Below are 7,153 nucleotides of genomic sequence, written 5' to 3'. Positions count from 1 at the left end.
TGTTATGTTAAAGATCTGCTGTGGTAAAGATCTGTTGTGGTAAAGATCAACTGTGATAAAGATCTGCTGTGGTAAAGATCTGCTTTGCTAAACATCTGCTGTGCTGAAGATATGTTGTGCTAAAGTCATGTTGTGTTAAAGATCTGTTTTGGTCAATATCTGCTGTGGTAAAGATCTGCTCTGCTAAAGATGTGCTTTGGTAAATATTTGTTTTGCTAAAGATCAATTTTGGTAAAGATCTACTGTGGTAAAAAAAATAGTTGGGATAAATATCTGTTTTGGTAAAGTTCTGCTGTTTTAAAGATCTGCTGTGCCAGAGATCTGTTGGGATAAAGTATTTTATTGGTAAAAATCTGTTGTGGTAAAGATCTGTCATAAAGATCTTCTGTGGTAAAGATCTGCTTTTGTAAAGATTTGTTGTGGTAAAGATCAGTTTTGGTAAAAAAGAATTGTTATGGTAAAGATCTGATTTGGCAAATATTTACTTTGGTAAAATCTGCTGTGGTAAAGATCAACTGTGGTAAATATTTGTTGTGGCAAAGATCATTTGTGGTAAAGATTTGTTATGGTAAAGATTTGATGCGCCAAAGCTCTGATGTGCAAATAATTTATTGTGGTAAAGATCTGCTGTAGTAAATATCTGTTGTGGTAAAATCTGTTGTGATAAAGAACAGCTTTGGAAAAATTCTGCTTTGCTAAATGTTTGTTGTGTTAAAGATCTGCCGTGGTAAAGATCCGCTGTGGTAAATATCTGCTATGGTTAAAATATGTTCTGGTAATAATGTGTTGTGGTAAAGATGATGTGTGGTAAAGATTTCCTGGGGTAAGGATTTGTTGTGGGAAACATCTGCTTTAGTAAAGATCTTTTGTGGTAAAGAATGGCTGTGGTAATGATCGGTTGTGATAAAGACCTGCTGTGGTAAAGATCTGCTGCTGTAAAGATCTGCTGTGGTAAAAATCTGCTTTGGTAAAGATTGACTGTGGTAAAGATCAACTGTGGTAATGATCACATGTGTTAAAAAGCTGCTATACTAAAGATTTATTGTGGTAAAGATCTGTTGTGGTGAATATTGGCTGTGGTAAAGATCTATTTGGTAAAGATCAGCTTTGCTAAAGGTCTGTTGAGTTGAATATCTTTTATGATAACGATTGGCTGTGGTAAAGATCTGTTGTGCTAAATATCGACTGTGGTAAAGTTCTGCTGTGGTAAAGATCTGCTTTGGTAAAGATCTGTTTTGGTTAATATATGTTGTGGTAAAGTTACGCTGTGGTAAATATAATCTGTGGTGAAGATCTTATGTGATAAAGATCTGCTGTGGTAAAGATCTGTTCTGATAAAGAACTGTTGTGGTAAAGATCTGTTCTGATAAAGAACTGTTGTGGTAAAAATCTGCTCGTTTAAATATATGTTCTGCTAAAGATCGGCTGTGGTAAAGATTAACTAGAGTAAAGAACAGCGGTGGTAAAGATCTGCTGTGCCAAAGATGTGTTGTGGTAAAGATATGTTGTGGTAAAGAACTGCTGTAGTAAGGATTAGCTGTGGTAAAGATCTGTCGTGGTAAAGATCTGCTGTAGTAAGGATTAACTGTGGTAAAGATCCGTCGTGGTTAAGATCGGCTGTGGAAAAGATCGGCCGTGGAAAAGATCGGCTTTGGTAATGTGTCTGCTTTGCTGAAGATCTGCTGTGCTGATTGGCTGTGGTAAAGATCTGCTGTGCTAAAGTTATGTTGTGGTAAAGAGCTGATTTGGTTAAGATCTGTTTGGTAAAGACTTGCTGTGGTAAATATCGACTGTGGTAAAGATCAGCTGTAGTAAAAATTGGTTGTGCTTAAGATCTGCTGTTATAAATCTCGGCTGTGGCAAAGATCTGCTGTTTTAAAGTTCTGATGTGGTAAAGATCTGCTGTGGTAATATTTGCTGTGGTAAAGATCAGCTGTGGTAAAAATCTGTTGTGGTAATATCTGCTGTGGTAAAGATCAACTGTGTAAAAATCTGGTGTGGTAAAGATATGCTGTGGTAAAGATCAGCTGTGGTAAAGATCTGTTGTGGTCATATCTACTGTGGTAAAGATCAGCTGTTGTAAAGATCTGCTGTGGTAAAGATCTGTTGTGCTAAAGTTCTGGTGTGGTAAAGATCTGTTAAAATCTGCTGTGGTAAAGATTTGCTGTGATAAAGATAAACTGTGGTAAAGATCTGGTGTGGTAAAGATTAGTTGTGCTAATGATTGAATGTGGGAAAGATTAGCTGTGGTAAAGATCTGTTTTGGTGAAGATCTGCTGTGCCAAAGTTATGTTGTGTTAAAGATCTGTTGTAGTAAAGATTGGCTGTATTAAAGATCTGCTCTGGTAAAGCTCTGTGGTGCTAAAGATTTGTTATAAAGATCTGCTGTGGTAAATATCTGCTGTAGTAAAGACTTGTTGTGGTTATGATTGGCTGTGGTAAAAATCTGCTATGGTAAAGATTTAATGTGGTAAAGATCTGTTGTGGTAAAGATATGTTATGGTAAATATTTGATAGGGTATATTTTGCCTCTGTTGTGGTATGGATCTGATGTGGTAAAGGACTGTTGTGGTAAAGCAGTGGTTCTCAACCTTTTTTCAGGTATGTACCCCCTGTCAACATTGTTTTAAGTCAGGTACCCCCTTATCATATGTTCTACGTTTAAGTACAGTCAAGGAACATATACATTATATTATTATGAACTTACATTCATATTTTGTTGAAGTATTATTCAATAAATATATTTCTAAAGGATTTGTTGCTATTTTTAAAATATTTTTAAAAAAATCTCACGTACCCCTTGGCATACCTTCAAGTACCCCCAGGGGTACGCAAACCCCCATTTGAGAACCACTGTGGTAAAGGACTGTTGTAAGGAAGAACTGTTTTGGTGGAGAGAAACTCTGGTAAAGATTGGTTGTGGTGAATATGAGTTTTGGTAAAGATCTGCTGTGCCAAAGTCCAGATGGGGTAAAGATCTGTTGTGCTAAAGATTGTCTGTGGTAAAGATCTGATGTGGTGAAGATCAGTTGTGGTAAAGATCTCTTGTACTAAAGATCTGTTGTGCTAAAGATTGGCTGTGGTAAAGTTCTGCTGTGTTAAAGTTCTGATCTGGTTAAAATCTGTTGTGGTAAAGCTCTGCTGTACTAAAGACCAACTGTGGTAAAGATCAGTTTTGGTAAAGATCAAATGTGTTAAAGATCAGTTGTGGTAAAGATCGAATGTGTTAAAGATCAGTTGTGGTAAAGATCAAATGTGGTAAAGATCTGTTGTGGTAAATATGTGCTTTGGTGAAGATCTACTGTGGTAAACATCATTTGCCTAAGATTTGTTATGGTACATATCTCTTGTGGTAAAGATCTTCTGTTGTAAAGATGTCGTGTTAAAGATCTGTTGTGCTAAAGATCTGTTGTGGTAACGATCTGTTGTGGTAAGGATCAGTTGTGTTAAAGATCGTCTGTGGTAAGGATCTGTTGTGGTAAAGTTCTGTTGTGATGAAGATTTCCTGTGGTAAATATTTTCCTGTGGTAAATATCGACTGTGGTATAGATAAACTGTGGTAAAGTTCAGCTCTGGTAAAGATCAGCTGTGGTAAAGGTTTGTTGTGGCAATGATTGGCTGTGGTAAAGATATGCTGGGCTTACAATCTCCCGTGGTAAAGATATGTTATGGTAAATATCTGTTGTGGTAAAAAATTGTTGTGGTAAAAATCTATTTTAGTTAAGATTGGCTGTGGTAAAGATCTGCTGTGCTAAAGTTCTGTTGTGTTAAAGAGCTCTTTTGGTATAGATTGGGTGTGGTAAAGAGCAGCTGTGATAAAGATCAGCTGTGTTAAAAATCTGTTGTGGTAAAGATCTGCTGTGGTAAAGATCTGCTGTGGTAAAGATCGAATGTGTAAAGATCGAATGTGTAAAGATTGAATGTGGTAAAGATCGGCTATGGTAAAGATCTACCATTGTAAACATTTGTTGTGATAAGGATCTATTGTAGTAAGGATTGGCTGTGCTAAAGATATGTTTTGGTAAAAATCTGCAGTGGTAAATCTCAGCTGTGGTAAAGATCAGCTGTGGTAAAGATCACCTGTGGTAAAGATCCGCTGTAGTAAAGATCTGTTGTGTTAAAGATCAACTGTGCTAAAGTAGTAAAGTTATGTTGTGCTAAACATCTGCTGTCTTAAAGATCTGTTTTGCTGAAGAGCGGCTGTGGTAAAGATCACCTGCGGTAAAGATATGTTGTGGTAAAGATTTGTTGGGGTAAAATCTGCTGTGGTAAATATCTGCTATGTTAAACATGTACTGTGGTAAATATTTGATAGCCAAAGATTGACTCTGGTAAAGTTCTGCAGTGGTACAGATTTCTTGTGATGAAGATCAATTGTGGTAAAGATCTGCTGTGTTTAAGATGTGTTATGGTAAAGATCTGTTGTCGTAAAGATCTGTTGTGTTAAATATATGTTCTGGTAAAGATCGGCTGATGTAAAGATCTGTTTTGGTGAAGATTTGCTGTGCCAAAGTTATGTTGTGGTAAAGATCTGGTGTGGTAAGAATATGTTGAGGTAAAGATCTGTCGTATTAAATATGTGCTGTGGTAAATATTTGATGTGCCAAAGATCGACTCTGGTAAAGATCCGCAGTGGTAAAGATCTTTTAGGGTAAATATCTGTTGTGGTAAAGATCTACTGTGCTCAAGATTTGTTGCAGTAAAGATCAGTTGTGGTAAAGATTTGCTGTAGTAAAGATGTGTTGTGGTAATTATTCGCTGTGGTAAAGATCTATTGAAGTAAATATCTATTGTGGTAGTTATTGGCTGATCTAACAATCTATTAAGGTAAAGATCTTTTGTGCTAAAGATCTGCTGTGGTAAAAAAAAAATGCTTTGTAAATATCTGCTGTTTTAAAGATCTGCTGTGGGAAAGACCGTCTTTGGTAAAGATTGAATGTGGTAAAGATCAGCTGTGGTAAATATCTGTTGTTGTGAAGATCTAATCTGGTAAAGATCTGTTGTGGTAAAGACCTGTTGTGGTAAACATCGACTGTGGTAAAGATCTACTGTGCTAAAGATCTGCTGTAGTAAAGATTTCTTGTGGTAAAGATCTGTTGTGGTAAGGATCGTCTTTGGTGAAGATTGAATGTGGTAAAGATCAGCTGTGGTAAAGATCTGTTGTATTAATATTGGTTGTGTTAAAGATCTGCTTTAGTGAAGATCTTGTGTGCTAAAGTTCTGTTGTGGTATATATCTGTTGTTGTGAAGATCTAATCTGGTAAAGATCTGTTGTGCTAAACATTGACTGTGCTGAAGTTCTGTTGTGCTAAAGATTTGTTTTGGTAAAGATCTGCTTTGGTAAAGATCTGCATTGGTAAAAAATGTGCTGTGGTAAAGACTGTTGTAGTAAAGATTGGTTGTTGTAAAGATCTGCTGTGCTCAAGTTCTGCTTTGGTAAAGATCGGTTGTTGTAAAGGTCTAGTGTGGTAAAGATCTGTTGGGCTGAATATCTAGCAAAGTGTCCGTATCGCTGCACATGAGCGGCGATGCAAGTGTCTGTATCGGTGCAGAGGAGCGGCGTTGCAAGTGTCCGTATCGCTGCACTGGAGTGAGTTTAAGAAACCTGAGGGAGGTTGAACACAAGTTGACACTTCACGACCTTCATCCTGTCATTGACCAAAGTCTTCTGAGCTGCCGTTGTGCCCTTGAGCAAGAAGGATGGTCAGTAGGGAGGCCACGCCCCCTGCACGCTGCCAGGCCAGACATGGACGCAGGACGGTCTGATAGTTTTGGCTGCTGCGTTACCTTCATGTCGGAACCGCCGCTTTCCTGCCACAACTTAGACTCGCTGCTTCCTGTCAGACTCATGAGACAGGAAGTAGACCCAGAATCTGACTGGGATGGCCGCCATGTTGGATACCACAGTTGCTGTTTACACTTTCAGAAATAATAGACATTTATGTGAGAAATAATAGACATTTATGTGAGAAATAATAGACATTTATGTGAGAAATAATAGACGTTTATGTGAGAAATAATACAGAATTATGTGAGAAATAAAATACATTAATGTGAGAAATAATGAACATTTATGTGAAAAATAATAGACATTTATTTGAGGAATGATAGACATTTATGTGAGAAATAATAGACATTTATGTGAGAAATAATAGACATTTATGTGAGAAATAATAGACATTTATGTGAGAGATAAAAGACATTAATGTGAGAAATAATGAACATTTATGTGAAAAATAATAGACATTTATGTGAGGAATGATAGACATTTATGTGAGAAATAATATACATTTATGTGAGAAATAATAGACATTTATGTGAGAAATAATAGACATTTATGTGAGAAATAATAGACAATTATATGAGAAATAAAAGACATTAATGTGAGAAACAATGAACATTTATGTGAGAAATAATAGACATTTATGTGAGGAATGATAGACATTTATGTGAGAAATAATAGACATTTATGTGAGAAATAATAGACATTTATGTGAGAAATAATGAACATTTATGTGAGAAATAATAGACATTTATGTGAGAAATAATAGAAATTTATGTGAGGAATAATGAACATTTGAGTGAGAAATAATAGACATTTATGTGAGGACTAATAGACATTTATGTGAGGACTAATAGACATTTATGTGAGAAATAATATAAATTTATGTGAGGAATAATGAACATTTATGTGAGAAATAATAGACATTTATGTGAGAAAAAATAGACATTTATGTGAGAAATAATAGACATTTATGTGAGAAATAATAGAAATTTATGTGAGGAATAATGAACATTTGAGTGAGAAATAATAGACATTTATGTGAGGACTAATTGACATTTATGTGAGAAATAATATAAATTTATGTGAGGAATAATGAACATTTATGTGAGAAATAATAGACAATTATGTGAGAAATAATAGACATTTATGTGAGAAATAATAGACATTTATGTGAGAAATAATAGACATTTATGTGAGAAATAATATGCATTTATGTGAGAAATAATAGATATTTATGTGAGATAGAAAAAACATTTATGTAAGAAATAATAGACATTTATGTGAGGAATAATAGACATTTATGTGAGAAATAATAGACAATTATGTGAGGAATAATAGACATTTATGTGAGAAATAATAGACAATTAT

Source organism: Nerophis ophidion, linkage group LG12 (assembly GCF_033978795.1).
Source record: "Nerophis ophidion isolate RoL-2023_Sa linkage group LG12, RoL_Noph_v1.0, whole genome shotgun sequence".
In the NCBI taxonomy this organism is placed as follows: domain Eukaryota; kingdom Metazoa; phylum Chordata; class Actinopteri; order Syngnathiformes; family Syngnathidae; genus Nerophis; species Nerophis ophidion.
This window is presented reverse-complemented; position numbering follows the sequence as displayed.